Genomic DNA, 18,786 nt, shown 5'->3' on the forward strand with positions numbered 1-18,786 from the left:
AAACCTAAGCAGAAATATACTTCAAACTGGTTTAGTCACCATGTAAAATATTGATGGTGCTGACTAATGTACATTTCCTAAATTAGAAATGACATCAATTCCCAGATGGATTGCAATGAAGTTTTAAGACTGAACATAAACTGTCAACTTCTGTTATCGGTCCTTGAAATGACTGTAGAATTCTTCAGTGTTGTTGTAGATTCGAAAACTGTAGTCAGAAATGATGGTCCTTGTGTTTGATGCATTTTTGTTTGAGTGTTTGTTTATTCTATGCCTTTCTGGCCAGAAGTGATGGAAAGCTATTCCACTTCATATTTTTTCAGACTTCAGTATGTTTGAAGCCAGCTAACTGTATCATACTGCTGATTGTTTCTACAAATAACATTTGAAAAGTGCCTCACAGACATTTTTCTGAATGTTATTGTCTTGGGAAAGAATATGGCTGAGAAAGGGATTATAACGGTACTTTTTAGCTAATTTTAGTTTTTAGAGACTTGTTGCAAGTTTTTAATAATTATTATTAATGCTGAAGGAAAAATCAAAATAATAGCACAATGAGCTTTTCTGCATCTCAAGATGACTTCATGTTTGTGTTTTTCAAACAGCAGTACCTCAAGAACCTGAGGTGATTTCAGAAGGAATTTATAGTGGGACATTAAACACTGCCAAAGACTTTTAGCAAACTTGAATTAGTGGCTGATAATAAATAATCGTTGCGCAGTTTTGGCTTTTCACATGAATCAAATGTCTCACTTTTTAGATCACACAAGAACCCATAGGATGCTTTGGTGTATTATTCAGCTTCACCCCTTGAAACAGAAAATCTTGGGTTTCATGTGATGTTGTACTAGGTCAGGGACCTGCAACCTTAAACACTCAAAGAGCCATTTGGACCCATTTCACACAGAAAAGAAAACACCAGGAGCCCCAAAACATGGATGGGCGTTGCCAACTCAACATCACCCCCACCCAGTCACATGATTCCCCCCCCCAGTCACACCTACCCAGGTTTTGCGGCTCCTGTTTTTTTCTGTGGAAAATGGCTCTCTCTCTCCCCTCACTTTCATTTCTGTTTTTCTCTTTTTCCTCCTCTTCTCCTTTCTTTCTTTTTCTTTCATTCTTCCTTCCTTCCTTTCCCCCTTCTCTCTCATTTATTTCTCTCTCTCTCATCCTCTCCATCCAGCTCTCTCATCTCTCTCCCTCCCTCTTCCTCTTCTTTCTCTCATTTGTTTCTCTTTTTCCTCTCTCTCATTCTCTCCCTTCATCATTTTCCAATTTCTCTCTCTCTTTCTTTTTCTCCCTTTTTCTCTCTCTCATTTCTCTCTTTTTCTCCCTCTCATTTTTTTTCTTTTTCCACTCCCTCTTTCTTTTTCTCTCCCTTCCTTCTCTCTTTCATTTGGTTCCCTCTCCATTCCCTCTCTCTTTCTCTCCCTCCAGATCTCTCTCATTTGTCTGTCCCTCTCCCTCTCTCCTTTTCTCTCTCCCTCTCTCTCATTTGTTTCCCTCTCCTTTCCCTATCTCTCTCTCATTCTCTCCTCCCAGGTCTCTCTCATTTCTCAGTCCCTCTCACCCCCCTCTCTCTCGCTCTTTCTTTCTTGTTTCCCTCTCCTTTCCCTCTCACGAAAGGGTCCATGTCCTTTGCAGGCAGCTCAGTGTCTGCTGCAATGCCCTTTGTGTCAGCTCAGGAGTGGAGGAAGAGCTGCCACCACCACCAAATGTAGGAAGGGAAGAGCTGTGGCTCTTCCCGCACAGTGCAGCCAGCTACTCTGAGCAAACAGTAGCAGCAGTGGGAGGAAGAGTTGCCATTGCTGCCCCATGATCCTGGCCCAGGACGGTATCCTGCTTGTGTGTGTGTGCACACACATGAAAGATAGAGAGATGAGAGAGAGAAAAGGGGAGAATTCCCCTTTCTCTCTCTCATCTCTCCCCTCCCCCCTTGTGAGGCAGGAGGCGAGGGCTGCCTTGAGCACAAATGTGGTGCTTCGCTTCTGAACTAAAGCTCCAGTCACCCTCCTCCTCCTCCTCCTTCTTCTCACAACCCCCTGGCCAGCTGTGGCAAAGCCAGGAAGGTGAGCAGGAGTGGGCAGATCCTTCTCAAGTGAGCAGCTGAGCTCTGTCAAAGACGCCAGTTGCACCAGTGTCTTGGGGTGGAGAACAAGTGGCTGAGGCATGCCCAGCACCAATAACGGCTGGAAGAAGCTCCAGCAAGAGTGAGGTGCTAGAGAATCAACTCCAGCTGCTTCTCCATCCCCCGCCATTGCCATTACCTTCTCAGGCCAGGTGAGAGTGATGGGGGGGAGAGAACAAGGGGCATGGCTAGTCAGTGTTGGGATCACCTGACAGGGAGCCACAGCAGAGGGCCCAAAGAGCTGCATGGGGCTCCAGAGCTGCAGGTTGCCAACCCCTGTATTAGGTCAAAACTGCAGGAGGGAATGAACAAAAAAAATGACCCTGTTCTAATTTTGAAAGCCACTGTCCTCTTCCAGTAAGAAACAGGAAGTGAAATGCAGTTCAAAGTCATACACACAGAGACCAAATTGTGTGGGCTGCAATGATTGTAGGAACAGTTTAATGTCTGACACTAGGAATCAAGGTCTCTATAGAAGAGAACTTCGTTGATTAGACTAGACTTTGATGCCCTTGTCTAACCCTTTCTCTTTTCTTATTTATTAATCTGCATATGTTAGTGATTGCTAGCTTTTGTGGTCAATTGTCTGACTAGTGAACATAAAATAGGTAAGCACTCTCAGAAGCTTTGAATGCACAAAACTAAAACTTTATTGGATACACCATTTTGGTACTGAATAAAATCAAAACCAGCTCTGGTTTTCCCACTTGCCTAGTTAAACAATAGCTTCCATTTCCTCTGGGTGATCATTTTGTACAATTATGACAATATGTCATATTTTGTTATGGGAACAATTCACCTCCTTCTCAAGTACCTACATTGGGGACCTTGATGTTTTCCCATGGTTTCTCATGATCTGTGCACAAAAGCTCAGCACTCTAGTCTACCCTTTCCTTCCCCCCCCCCCAGTTTATTGGCAAGTTGAATAGTGATAAGGTTTGAAAGAAACAAAGGGGTTCGATCTCGACATTTGTATTCAGAATAATAATTTGGCACATCTATCTTATTCCCCCAAGACCTTATTCTTGTCTTTTATTAAAAACTAAAATAAATTGTTTGTTACTCCAATAGTAACAATACATTTGTTTTAACATCATGCACTGCAAAATCACATGGACATGGTAGCCCACTAAAATGATGGAATTGGAGCTACTTATTTAAAACAATCTCCTTTTATGAACTATGATTCTCAGCATCTTTCGCTATTGGTTATGCTTAATGAAGTCACTGTGCAAAATATCTAGTTAAAGATTATTCAATCCTGCTGTATTTATAATAGCAGTAGGGTAGATCATTGCAAAGAATCTACTGCAATCCAGAAATAAATCAATGTTAGACATAGCATAAAATTACAGGAAAAAAGGGAGAAAGAGGGAACAATATTGGTTCTTTACCCAGAGCCCTAACTTGGAATAAGATTGTGTTCCTACTCAATTTAATTGAAGACAGCCTTAATATGATGCCACTGCAAAATATGGTGCTGAAACTTTTATCTGTGAAATCTATTTAGTAAATTTAGCTCAAGGGCAGTCCTTGCTAACACTTCTATTTACAGTTGTTCGGGGTGAATCCTCCACCTTTGTCCTATTCTGTTTATTTGTAAGCTGAAGACAAGTGCAGACATATAGGATCATCTAGGTCTATTTAATCAGTGTATGGAAACATTGAGTCTATTCCTGTGAGCAATCAAGTAGTATCCATAACAATTTTAGTTTTCACTTGTCAGCCTACAGTTATTCTAAAGAGCACCTCTGCAACTTCATTTTCAAAAAACCATTATCCCGACCTCCTGCTACATTCAATGGCTGATTTCATGCCAGTCAGCTTGATAATTTCACTGTGCAATGTAGGCACGCTTATTCATAGAGGTTAGTTTGGGGGCAACAAGGCAAAAAAAAAAAAAACCTAATTATGTGCTGTTGTGATGCTCCATCTTGCAAGATTTTTTTTTTTTGAAAAGCTTCCAGCAAACTGTCAGGAAGAAGGACAAAAGTTTACACAAACTGTGACTACTCTACCAAGATAAAGTTTTTTTTTTAAAGGTAGATTAAAAACTTATCATGTGTAGTGTTTTTGCATTGTGGATATATGTATTGTGAAACTTCTCCCAGCAAATGATTGACTAACCCCAAGAAAGGACACAAATCTCTCTTGGAGTTCAGAAATGTGGATACACAAACTTTTCTGCTTTATATTCACATATAAATCAAGGTGGCATGATTCAGTTTCCTTCCACATATTCATGCTTCTGTGTGGTGGTGTGGCCAATGACTTTCAGCACATTCATAAAGAAAGCCACCAGAAACCATATTCCTTATCTTTATAAAATTTAAATGATGTCCCCTAGAAATCTGGCTTGATTTAGTATACATCTTACTCCAGATCTCACAGCATATTTTACATTCATGCTTTAGTCTTAGAAGTGATTTGTGGATTCATATATGTGCAAATATTGCATGGCAGAAGAGGACAACAAGTCAAACTCCAGAATAATTTAAGTGATAATTCTGTGAGCACACCAAAGGCATAATTTATAGTGTCTTCGTAAAAACCAGCTTATATTGTAAGAAGCTGTCATGGTCTGAGTCCATATATGACTTTCTGCAGATAGGAAGGACAAGGTAAGGATAAATTCTATCGTTGGGATTTTTCTCACTCATTTTTCTTCCAACTTCTCATTTAAGTCTTCCATCCATGTTATGAACAAGCTGTCTAGAGTGCAGTATGAGACCATTTGGTCAGCTTTTGTTTGATTCAGGTTTTCATGAGAACAGAAGATTGCCTACAGATAATACAAGTAAATACTTAAGATTTATTTCTCTGCTATGTGAGGCTTTAAAAGGAGAAAGGAAACCAGCTTGCTTGATGATCATTCTTGAAATATGAAAACTTGCAACCCTGAATTAACTTAATCAAGATGGTGTTTGAAAATGGAATTTGCATTTTACATTTGACACCTGTATCCGGGTTAAGGGAAGAATGTCAGAGAAGATCATGAAAATGAATTAAGCTTTATTTTATGAGTAACATACCTGATGATTGAATCTTGCTTTGATATTTATAATGAAAAGATGTTGCTTTACTACAAATATATAGAAGAAAAAGGCTTTTGAAAAAAAAATGATTTAGAGTTTAGAAGCCACCCAGATAAAGCTTTATTTTGAAAATTGGCATATGCATTTTAAAAATAAATAAGACAAAAATAAATCTAGTTGGTGACTCCCAGCAGGTTAAGCTTATGGCAGCCTTTGAAAATAGTCTTATCTAGAAACTTATTCCATGGCAGAGATTCTCAGCATCTGTCAGCTTTCTAAAACATGTTTAGTGCTCTATGCCAAATATAGGGGCAGCTCTTCCACTTTACAGGTGCGTTAGTGGGTCAAGATCTGCAAGGCTCAATGCACACATTTCACTTCTTAAAACTACCCAATCTCCTTCAATGCAATGCCCAACCCATCCAAGAGAGACTGGTAGGTCACATGTGGAGACTCCAGAGATCTTTGGAGTTGGGCAGCTAATCAATTTGAATGAATTGATCAATTTTGCACCCTTATTGAGAGCATGCAATACTTAGGGAAGAACTTTGGAAGCAAAACGGAGGATTTATCAGGCATATAAGAATAGGTTGGAATGGGATCAGTTTCCTTTAAGCTGTTATTCAGGAATAGCAGATGAAAAAATCAGGAAACATGCTTAGTATAATTCTTGGTTGACTTGTCCAAGCAGAGCCCAATGACACAAAGTGAAATTCAGCTTCTTTTTAATATTTTTCTTTAAAACTCACTCTCTCTCTCTCAATCATGGAAAACCATGTCAGCATGTAGGCAGTTGCAGCTGCCCAGGTTATTAAAATTTAAAAATACAGTCTTCTTTTCTACAACAAAATGATGCTTATTTCTAAGACTTTGTTAACCATTCAGAGGGAGCTTCCTACCTTCAGAAGGCTAGTCACCTAAAGTTATCTAACTCCTAAGGACATATGAAACAGTTACAATCCAATTTTAACTCTTACTTTAGGAGTCAGACTGGTCAAAATAATCTGGTTTTAGTGCAGTTCCCTTTGTTCAATGGCTTTGATGCAGGAAAGGGGAGGAAAAGCATTTGGGCCAAGTATCCAGATGGAAATAACTGTGGTTAGAATGCAGTTTTGCAGGCAATCTCTGTCCACAATCTGAAGTTTGATCTTGATGATTAGGATCTGTAAAATCAGATAGAACAGAATAAAAGTGGAGTAGAGTAGGGTGGAATTCTTTATTGGCCATGTGTGTTTGGACACTCAAATAAAGACATCAGGATAGAGTAAGGTAGAGTAGAGTAGAGTAGAGTAGAGTAGAGTAGAGTAGAGTAGAGTAGAATAGAATTTTTTATTGACCAAGTGTGATTGGACATAAGCTCTCAGTGTATATTGAATTGACCTTGGCTGATCTTGGAATGCTAAACAAGGCTGGACATGGATGAAATTTCAATAAGAATTCTTCAGGAAATCTCCTAGTGAAGGCTAAGCTTAAAGGTTCAAAAGCACCCCATAAGAAAGCAATGGAATACTGTTCCATTGTTCCCAAGAAAACTATATGAAGGCACCAGGAGTTAAGTTCTACTAGAGGAAATCTTTACTTGATGTACAATAGCTATGATACTATTAATTCCTCTTCTACTACTAGTAATAGACATTTATGCTTTTCTGTCCTAGAATTTTTAATCATCCTAATAATTGTATCCATGAATTTCCTGCTGTTTCAATGCAGGTCAAACTTCAGGGTAGTATTAGCAGTTCTGAGTTGCCAACATTTATGTTATAAAGTTATGGTTTCAGTTGCAACTTCTTAGCTCTGCATCTCGAATTATCTTTGCCTGCAGAGTTATATTTACTGAAGAATTAATCTGCATTGTCAGAATGGTCTGGATGATTGCAATCCCCAAATGATATTCTCAAGGTAAACTTGTTTTGTTGGTACTTGGCACTATAAAGAAAAGAGAACTATTGGGTTTTTTTAAAAAAGTGTGAACACTTCTTTGTTAGGTCTGCTAATAAACAAACCTTGAATAAGGACAAAATAACATTGTTTTAAATAAGAATTGTCAAGGAGGCTCTGAAAAGGAGCTTGCAATGAAATAATATTTAAATTTAGTTCCCAAGAGATTTAGTTCCCCAATGCAACAAATGAACGAAAAAGTTTTAATGTTTTTTTTAAAAAAACACTAACATCTATAACTATTCTTTTCTTGAATGTAGCATTATAAACTGAAACATATGACACATTCCTCTTTGAATTAATTCTTCAAAGCAAGGCATTATTTGCTATTCTTAAAAGTAAAAAGCAAAGTAAATCTTTTTTTTTAAAGAGAGCATATCTGAAAGACAAATACAACTGTCTTTACAGCATCAGTCTGCAACAGTTCCTTTCAATTTAGATCAGTCCCTCCTGTCCTTTCCCTCTACCTTGGTTGAAACACAGTGGGCAGAGCCACCTAATGCTTTTGGCTATTATTTGAAAATTAGTAAATCACGTTAAGAATGAGTACTTATAAAAGAACAATTTGACAGTGAGATGAGCGACATATACAGTAAATGTATTGAATAAACAAATAAATATAGCATTGTAAGATGGAAATCTTATTTGTAAAAATTTAGACATCTGAAACATTCCAAACAAGGAAAGGATGGTCAAGATTTTCCTTATAAATTCCATTTTTACTTTAAGATTATAGAAAATAAAATGGGAATTATCTTCTATGAGTTGCATATAGTTATACCATTAATACCAAGCTGGATTTCTTTGTATTATCTTCTCATATGGATCCCTACCGTCTCCTGCCTTTCTGTCTTACCCTAGTTTGATTTATGCAGAAATTCTGGGTTGCTATACATAGTACAGTACAGGCTGGGATAACAATCTGGAACGGGTTGATTTCAAATGTATAATTAAAAGACAGCCAGTAGTTAGTTATGGTAGGTAACTTATTATTACAGCATTCTTTTACTCTCAGGGATAATTGCTCGCCATTTCGCTTGTATCTTGCTGGAAGTGTCAAGAGTAGCTAGATCAGCTTCATGCCTAAATTTGCTGGAGTAGCAACAGAGTTGAGTGAAGGAAAGACTAAGAACTTTTGAAGTTTGGGCTAGAAAAAGGGGGCGGGGTGATTGGATCTTTCAGTGAAAAGATCTGTGAGAAGATAGAAAGGAATATAACAAAGTAGACCGGATTCCAGTTTAATTTTATTAGCATGTCATTGCATTGTGCTTGCAAAGTGACCCAACCAACTTGGTCATGGGTTTCCCAGCTCAGTTTCATGATCCGTAATCAGAATAAAATGGAGCACATTAATTCGCTGTAAAAGAAACATGTCTAAATCATTTATTTCAAAGCCAAACTATTGCTGATTTTGATCTGACTGTATTTTTAGACTCTTTAATTTGGTTACAAAAACGACACATTATTTTTTTAAAAAAAAATATCATACATGATATTTTAGGAAATGGAAAGCGTAATGAATGCAGACCATTGGTACAACAGATTATTCTTTGACAGACCCAGAGGCATCTGCAAATGAAGCCTGCCAAAGAGGCAGATGCTGCTTGTATTTAAGTAGCTTCTATAGCCTGTCATTTGGGTCCAATCATTTGAATGCCAAAGGATGAAAGCTGTGCATTGCAATAAATAAAGTGCTAATAGCCAATGTGTTCCTAGCTTTTTAAAATAGCAGCATCTTTTACCATATGGGGACTGAGAAATAGCTTATATGTGGCAAATATAACAGAAAAGATACTCTCTTTCAGTGAAGCATCTATGGTGGAGATCTTCAAAGAGAAAGATCACTTACAGGATCATTCTTCAACCCATTACTTCATACTTATGAAAAGATAGGAAAGTCATGCGATTGAAATTGCAAAATGAAGCTGAAAACATTGTGCCTAAATCCCAATTTCTGATTTTTTTTAAAATTATTCTTTTAGAACCAGGATAGCAATATTTGGAAAAACTCTTAATCTGTATACTTTCATTTGTCAAGATATGCTGTGGGAGAACAGATGCAAGTAGCACTCAGACTTATATATCACTTCATAGAGCTTGACAGCTCTCTGTAAGTGGTTTACAGAGTCAGGCTATGGCCTCCAATAATCTGGGTTCTCATTTTACTGATCTCGGTAGGATGTAAGACCTTTGAGCCAGCCAGTATCAAATTCCTGGCTGTGGGCAGAGTTAGCGTGCAATAGTGCATTCTAACCACTGTGACACCACAGCTATTTGCAAGCTACTCTTTGTAAGCAATGGAATGGGACAACTTGCCACAGTCAACTCGCTGCAGCCAATTCGTCATGGCCAACTTGCCACAGCCATCTCGTTATAGCCAACTCACCATAGGGCAACTTACCACAGCCAACTTGCCACAGGATAATTTAAGAATTCAATTTAATTATTTAAAATAAATAAGAAATATTTTGATTTTTGTCATTTGTATTCCATTCTATCCCTCTTTTTGCATCCTTTCTTTAATGATACTATTGTTGTGGCCTGTCAGTGGCCAGCAAAGCTGGCAGCAGATTTGGACAGTGAGGAGGTTGGGGAGGAACATGGGACTCTGAGGAAGGCTCTGAAGAGGGCTCTGTGTCAAAGGAAGAGAGGGGGCCAGAGTCGTATGCCAGTTATCAGCTGCCTTCAGAGTCATACAACAGTGAGGTAGATGAACAGCTGCAGCCTGTTGCCAGTGTGCACATGGGCAGAGTTGCCAGACGAAGAGAACAGCTAAAGAACAGGGGTTGACTTAAGAGTGGACAATTAATGGCCACTCCCAGAGGAAATAAAAGAGGAGTGAAAGGGGAGTGGAGTTTGTAGGAGACAATTAGTACGCTTAATTGGTTCATGACTCTCCAAGACTCCTTGCCAAGTTTTGCAGATATCGGCCTGTCAGCTCTCCCAGCCAGATAAAGTCTGGACTGTAAATATTCCTTTGAAAGACTTTGTTGGATGTGAATGAGCAGAATTCACAGTAAATTAATAAAATGGGTTTTTCTCAGGACAAGGAGTTTGTTTCATGCTCTTGGGAAGCCTAGATCAGAACAGCTATTTCATCATTATTTTTTTTATATTAGTGTAATTCTGCAGAGAGTTGTCCTACAGTGAGTTGGTCATGGTGAGTTGCCCTGCAGCTAGTTTACCTATTGCCTTTTAAGTAAAATACTAAATAATATGATTATAATACTAAAAAATATTATTTCATTCAAATTATTAACAATGGGAAATAGATGTCCAAAACAAGTGTAAGAATACAGTAGAATACAGCTGGAAGGGATCTTGGAGGTTTTCTAGTCCAGCCCCCTGCTCAAGTACAAGAACCTATACTATTTCAGATAAGTTGTTGTCTAGTTTCTTAAAAACCTCCAGTGATGGAGCACCCATGAGTTCTGAAGGCAAGCTATTCCACTGGTTACCGTATTTTTAGGAGTATAAGACGCACCCTTTTCCTTCAAAAAAGAAGGTGAAAATCTGGGTGTGTCTTATACACTAAATGCAGCATATTTGGCCTCCTGAAACTCTGCCCTCTTCACCAAAATGGCTGTGCATAGCCTTTAAGAGGCTTCCAGAGTGCTCCTGGGGAAGGCAGAAATGAGTGAAAAACAGGGTGTTTTTTGTTCATTTTTGCCCCCCAATCCCCAGAAGCACTCTATAAGCTTCCTAATGGCTATGCATGCCCTTTTTTTAAAATGAAAAACGGGCCCATTTTCATGAAAAACGAGCCATTTTTGGGAGGTCTGCAGAGTGCAAAAACCTTTTTTTAAATTTGCCACTTCAAAATCTTGGTGCATCCAATACTTCAGTGCATCCTATACTCTGAAAAATATGGCAATTGTCTTCACTGTTAGGAAATGTCTCCTTCATGCCAGGTTGCTTCTCTCTTTAGTTAGTTTCCAACCATTGTTTCTAGTCCTGCCCTCTGATGCTTCGTAGAATAATTTGACTCCCTCTTCTTTGTGACAGCCCCTCAAATACTGGAATACTGCTATCATATCACTCCCAGCACCCAGAATCGACCTCAGGCCCTGTTGAAAACTATAAGCCATCATGTACCTGAGGTCTGACCTGATTCTACTGCGGGAGTCCCCCCTCTCGCAGGCATGGCCCTCCGCCCTTTCGAGGGCCCACCTTGATGACGGATTCATTAATCCAGAGAGGTGGAGGAAGCGGAGACTCAGGGGGTTTTTATGTAAATGTTTTTTAACTGTTTTACGGGGATCCAGGGTAGGGGCATGGGTTAACCAAGCCAGGAATGGGGGCAGGGCCAGGCGAACAGGTGGGGTCGGGAGGGAAGTGAGCGGAGTGGGGGAGGGGAAGGAGAAAAAAAATGACGTTCCTTTAGAGGTTACCTTTATTCCAACGGTCGTAGGAAGGGGTGGATGCGAGGACAGATGGAGATCCTGCAGTCGGTTGGGAGACCGTGGTCGCTGGACATGCCCGGTCATTTGTACCAACCCCCACATTCTAGGTGGCCAGGGCCTACAGAGCCAGGGCCTGAGGCTGATGTTGTGCAACGCAAGGTCCGTTGTCAATAAGGCCCCCCTCATCTACGATTTGATTTCTGAGGGGGAGCCGGACCTTGCAGGGATTACGGAAACCTGGTTGGGCCACGAGGGGGGCTTACCCCTCGTGGAAATGTGCCCACCAGGATACCGTGCATTCCATCAGCCTCGTGCCCGGGGTAGGGGTGGCGGGGTAGCGGTAATTGTACGGGAAGGTCTGGAACCGAGAGAATTCACTGTACCACAGATATCCGGGTGTGAGTCTCTTGGTGTGAGATGGGGCCCAGGGAGTCAGTTGGGCCTGCTGATTGTATACTTGGCTCCTCGCTATGCATCAGCGGCCCTGCCAGAGCTCCTCGAGATGATTGCATGGATGGCGGTTGAAACCCCCAAACTATTAGTTATGGGGGACTTCAACCTGCCATCGACGGGTGAGTCATCCGAGGCGGATCGGGAGTTCATGGCTTCCATGACAGCCATGGACCTGACCCAAGTAATTCAGGGACCCACACATGAGGGAGGCCACACGCTGGACCTTATATTTATCTCTGGTCAGTGGAAGAGTGATCTGGGAATAGGGGACTTGGTTATTGCACCCTGTCATGGTCAGATCACTCGCTTCTCCGTCTCTACTTCCCTGGCGCTACCCCCCATCGCGGGGAGGCAGAACCAGAAGGTCCTAGATGGTTCCGTCCCAGGTGACTGATGGAACCTGATAGGTTCCAGACGGAGCTTGGGCCACTTCCTGTAGCCCTGACCCGCCCCCGGATGGAGGACCTGGTGGCCGCATGGAACAATGTGGCGGACGGGGCCTTGGACCGGGTTGCGCCTTTGCGGCCTCTCCGGTGGCAGAGAACCACCCTGGCCCCTTGGTTCTCTGAGGAGCTAAGGGTGATGAAGTGCCACAAGAGACGCCTAGAGAGCAGATGGAGATCCTCTCGCTCCGAATCTGACCGAACACAGGTAAGAGCGTACTTACGGACCTACCTTGTGGCACTAAGGGTGGCTAAGCGTCGATACTACGCCACTCTTATTGCGTCCGCAGAAAACTGCCCTGCCGCCCTGTTTTGGGTGACCCGCTCCCTCCTTTCACAGAGGCCGCGGGAAGCCCCCCTGCAGGGTAGAGCAGAGGAATTTGGGGAATATCTGCAGGACAAAATCGCTCAGATCCGGAGTGAGTGGGTCTCCCTTAGTGATCCAGGGGAGACGTCGGATGCGAGTCTTGAGGGACCATTCTGGGAGGAGTTTGACTCTGTTGCCGCCGAGGATATGGACAGGTTATGTGGGCGACTGCGGGCCACCACATGTTTATTGGACCCGTGTCCCGCCTGGTTTATACTGGCAGCCTGGGAGGTCACACGAGGCTGGCTTCAGGGACTAGTGAACGCTTCGTTGAGCAAGGGGTCCTTGCCGGCCGTCTTGAAAGAGGCAGTGGTGAGGCCCCTGCTTAAGAAGCCTTCTCTGGACCCAGTAGAGTTAGCCAATTATCGTCCCATCTCCAACCTTCCCTTCCTAGCGAAGGTTGTTCAGAGTGTGGTGGCGTAACAGTTCCCTCGACACCTGGAGGAAATTGACTATCTAGACCCGCGCTAGTCCAGTTTCTGGCCCGGTCACAGCACGGAGACGGCTTTGGTCACGTTGGTGGATGATCTCTGGAGGGCGAAGGATGGGGGTTGCTCCTCCATACTAGTCCTATTAGATCTCTCAGCGGCTTTCGATACCATCGACCATGGTATCCTATTGCGTCGGCTGGAGGGGATGGGGGCGAGGGGCACCGTATTGCGGTGGTTCTCCTCCTACCTCTCTGGTTGGACGCAATGTGTGTTGGCAGGGGAGCAGAGGTCGACCTTGAGGCCACTCACATGTGGGGTGCCGCAGGGGTCGGTCCTCTCACCTCTCCTGTTCAACACATACATGAAACCGCTGGGTGAGATCATTCGAGGATTCGGGGTCGAGTATCATCTGTATGCCGATGATACTCAGTTATACATCTCTACCCCGAATCACCCCAACGAAGCCGTCGAGGTGATGTCCCGGTGTCTGGAAGCCGTCCGGGTCTGGATGGGAGACAACAGACTCAAGCTCAACCCTTCCAAGATGGAGTGGCTGTGGTTACCGGCGCCCCGCTTCAGCCAGTGGGTTCCATCTCTGGCCATTGGGGGTGAACAACTGCCCCCCCGTGGATAGGGCGCGCAATTTGGGCGTCCTCCTAGATACCTGGCTGTCGCTGGATGACCATGTGTCTGCTGTGGCTAGGGGGGCATTCCACCAGGTTCGCCTGGTGCGCCAATTGCGCCTCCTACTGGAGCAGGACGCCCTTCGCACAGTCACTCATGCCCTCGTGACATCCCGCCTTGATTACTGCAATGCTCTCTACATGGGGCTCCCCTTGAGATTCACCCGAAGGCTGCAGCTGGTCCAGAATGCAGCTGCGCGGACAATTATGGGGAGTACTAGGTACTCCCATATAACACCGCTCCTGCGCGAGCTGCACTGGCTACCTGTGGCTTTTCGGGTATGTTTCAAGGTGTTGATTATCACCTTTAAAGCGCTCCATGGCTCAGGACCTAGCTACTTGCAGGATCGCATCCTACCCCACACATCCCTGCGACCAATTCGCTCTCACAGAGAGGGACTCCTCCGGGTACCATCCACTAAGCAATGCCAGCGGGCGGTGCCCAGGAGTAGGGCCTTCTCTGTGATGGGCCCAACCCTCTGGAACGACCTCCCCCCCGATATTAGAATTACTGCTGATCTCCGCTCCTTCCATAAGAAACTCAAGACCCACCTCTTCCAATTAGCTGGCCTGGCCCAATCGCAATTACAATCATGATCTAATCCCGACCTTCCTGGCTGGTATTTTAAATTTTTAAATTCTGGGGTATTTTAATTAGTTTTAATTGGTTTTAATCATTAGTTAATTTATGACTATTGTACAGACTTTGTGCTTAACTTGTTTGTCTGGGGTTTGTATTTTTGTTGTTTATTGAATATTTTATTTCTGTCTGTACACCGCCCCGAGTCCCCTCGGGGAGAGGGGGCGGTTTATAAATTTAATAAACTGAAACTGAAACTAATTCTTCTTTTCTTTAGAGTAGCCAAATACAAATCCTGCAGGTATCTTTATATATATTTAGTCTCTAGGCCTTTGATCATCTTAGTTGCTCTTCTCTGAATTTTTTCCAAGGTCTCAACATCTTTTTTGTAGTATGGTGACCAAAATTGGTTGCAATATTCCAGGTCTATTTCTTTTTTCCAATCTCAAGGATATATTGTAGATATAAAGATGTCACCACAACTTAAAATACTTGATTGAATTTTAATTATATATTTTCTTTTGGTTTTAAGTGTGAAAGGTTTTCCTGCATACATAGGGAAACTACTTCTTTCTTATGGCTGTTTCTTCAGTTCTGTATTTAGCTTCTTCAACAATCTTTTTTATTTGACTTGGATAAGCATATTTAAAGTTTTGTATGTAACTCATTTGCCTCTTTCTTTGGTTATGTATATCAAGCATACAGTATTTATGATATTCATGTTTAATGCTTCATATGCAGCACAACTGTGCATTTAAAGAAGGGGAGTATGGATTTAGTTTGCAAAGCATTAACTCACCAAACAATATGCAGTTCTGTCCTACAAAAACACAAATAAACAGGCTTATCTAAAGCAATGTTCTCCTCCTGTTTATATAATACAATCTGGGAATATTTAATAACGGAATTATCAACACTTGCTATGTTACAGTGACTAGTCTATAATGATGATAACATTTGAATTTATACATATACATACATACTGTGCATGCGTGCACGCACACACGCACGCACACACACACACACACACACATATATATGCGGTGGTTCAGTGGCTAAGACACTGAGCTTTTCAATCAGAAAGGTAGGCAGTTTGACAGTTTGAATCCCTAGTGCCGTGCAATGGAGTGAGCTCCCGTTACTTGTCTCAGCTTCTGCCAACCTAGCAGATTGAAAGCATGTAAAAATACAAGTAGAAAAAATAAGAAGCACCTTTGGTGGTAACAGCATTCCATGCACCTTCGGCATTTAGTCAAACCAGCCACATCACCAAGGAGATGTCTTCAGACAGCACTGTCTCTTCAGCTTTGAAATGGAGATGAGCACTGTCCCCTAGAGTTGGGAACGACTAGCACATATGTGAGAGGGGAACCTTTACCTTTACACACACACACACACACAAACACATATGCTGGTCTTGTTGTATTCGGGTTTTTTCCCATATAAGATTGAGATTGTCTTGGCAATGTTTCGGTGAGGTCTCACTTGCCATCTTCAGGCTGTGTTTTCGGCTTAAAGCGTGGTCGAAGCTGCCGTCTTTCTATAAATCTTGATGGGTGTGTGTGGAGTGCTGGCTTTGTTTCAGTAAGTGGATTGATTGGTTGTGTGGTTGTATCATGATTGGTAGATTGGTGCTGATTGGTGCTGGCTGTGTGTCTGCTGTTGTTTTGTGTTGTAATGGCCTGGGTAGTGGGTGGGGCTTGTTTGTTGACTAGGGCTGGTTTCCAGTTGTCTGGTAGGTGGGAGATATAATTATATTTATTCATGTTGTGGGGATGTTTCTCTATTTCAATAGCTTCCATAATTATTCTCTTGTTGAAGTGTTCGGTTTTGGAAATTAACCTGGTTCCTTCAAAATTAATTTCATGTCCTGTAGCTCTAAGGTGCTGGAAAAGGGAAGAAGTTTTTTCTTTTTTTCTTACAGCGTTCTTGTGTTCTGCGATGCGTGCATTTATTCTCCTGTTCGTTTGTCCTATGTATGTTGCTGGGCAGATTTTGCATGGTATTTCGTAGACTCCTTGGTTTTCTAGTTGGATTTTGTCTTTGGGATTTATTAAGATATTGGCTATTTTTTGGTCAGTGTTGTAGGATGTCATGATATTGTGTTTGTGGAGAATTTTGCTGACTTTATCTGTGGTGCCTTTGATGTAAGGGAGGAGGGCGATGCTGTTGTCCTGTTCTATGTCTCGGTTTTTTGGGGGAGTCTCCCTTTGGATTAGGTTGGTAATTGTTTTTCTTTGGAATCCGTTGGAGATTAATACGTTTGTGAGAGTGTGTAATTCAGTTTTCAGGTGGTCTTTGTCGACTAGGCATTTGGTTCTGGAGTTGAGGGTCTTGGCTACAGAGTTGATCTGTGCAGGGTGGTGATGGGATTGTGAGTTTAATTTATATGTGTGTGTGTTTGTGTGTTTGTAGATTTTTTTTTGCTTTTTTATTTATTAAAATTTTCAATAAATTTTACAATTATCACCCCTTCCCTCTTCCCTCCCTCCCTCTCCCCGACCTCCCAGAGCAAAGTACAGGGTATAAACATTTAACAACCATACGCTAAAATAAGCTAACTAATTTTAACATATTACTATACTTGTGCTTTAACTCCCCCTTTATTAAACTAGCTTTGAATAAATTGTAATGTCCTTTATGCCTTCATTCATAAGCTAACTGAAATTTTTTAGTCCGGTATTTATTTTGAATATAGTCAATCCATCTTGTCCAATCCAGCTTGTACTTCTCATCCGAATGATCTTTCAAATGCGCTGAAATTTTGGCCATCTCTGCTAAATTTACTACTTTTAACGTCCACTCTTGGATAGTGGCCAACTCTTCCTTCTTCCAGTATTGCGCCACCAACAATCTTGCTGCCGTCGTTAGGTTCAAAATCAGATTAGTCTCTATAACAGTACAGTCTGAAACTATACCTAACAAAAACAACTGGGGTGCAAACTTTATCCTCTTTTTCAACATATTTTGAATAACCCACCATATTTTTTATCCAAAATGCTTTAACTTTTTTGTTTTTGTAGATTTTTTGGTAGATTTACATACATACATACATACACACACATATACACATATGTATGTATAATATGGAAAATACCATGTGATAGTCTTATTTGTTTACATAGATTACTCTGATAAATAAGATTATCATATTTCTATTAAATTTAATTGCGCTTACTTTAAAAATAATGTCAATTACTGACGCTGCTGCATGTCCGCACTCAGCTATTCCATTGAATCTGTTGCACAGGAACTGTAAACTTTTGACAGATACTGAATGCTACTTTTCTGATAATATGAACTAAGAAGTGATGTCTGCCACAGCTGTCAAATATCATAATGTCAAGTGTTCACTATCAAATACAGACACTTGCTGCTGTCAAGATGTTAAGTACTACTGGAAAGTCTTTCTTGGAGAAGAATGCAGTTTGTAGAAAGTATGGATGCAGAGAGAGGACATTTGGATGAATATATATATTCATTATGAAACTATTTAAACAAGCAGTTTTTAAAGTGAGAAGGGCATTAATCTTGCAACAGGGATATATTAAAAAAGAGCTGTTAAAATAATGAAATGATATACTGATAGGGGTTAATTTTTTTAAAGGAAAAAGTAAGTAGCTTAGAAAAATGCTATTTTTTAAAAAAATGGGGGGGGGGTCAAAATGGGAGTGCTGTTCATGTCAATCAATTTTCATACTAGGTAGTAACCTGGAAACACCAGTGGTGTGCTGGAGCTGCCTTGTACAGCTGGCAAGACATAATTGGAATTTTGTGACTTGGCTGAGATCAGAGCTGAGTCACCTAGTGGGCCAAATAGCTGTTGATTGATGAACATCCTGATATGGTGGTAGCAATTTATTTATTTATTTATTTATTTATTAATCCATTTTATATGCCGCACCCTCTCCACCAAGGGACTTGGGGCAGCGTACAATTTACTACATAACAAATAAATAACAAGGAGGAGATATACAAAAAGCATTATACAACACATAATAAATAAATAATCAATTAATTAAAAAGAGCAAAAAGCAATTAAAAAACAATAAAAACACCCAAAGTCAAACCTAATTTAAAATTTTATCCAGAGGGATTAGAATAGCTATAATTCAGGCCAGGCCGGCTAGTTGGAACAGGTGGGTCTTGAGTTTCGTGCGGAAGGAGCGGAGATCGGTTGTTTTCCTAATATCGGGGGGGAGGTCATTCCAGAGGGCTGGGCCCATCACAGAGAAGGCCCTGCCCCTCGGCGCCGCCCTCTGGCATTGCTTGGTGGACGGCACCCAGAGAAGTCCCTCCCTGTGAGAGCGAATTGGTCGCAGGGA

Source organism: Natrix helvetica (assembly GCF_964273705.1).
Source record: "Natrix helvetica genome assembly, chromosome: 2".
In the NCBI taxonomy this organism is placed as follows: domain Eukaryota; kingdom Metazoa; phylum Chordata; class Lepidosauria; order Squamata; family Natricidae; genus Natrix; species Natrix helvetica.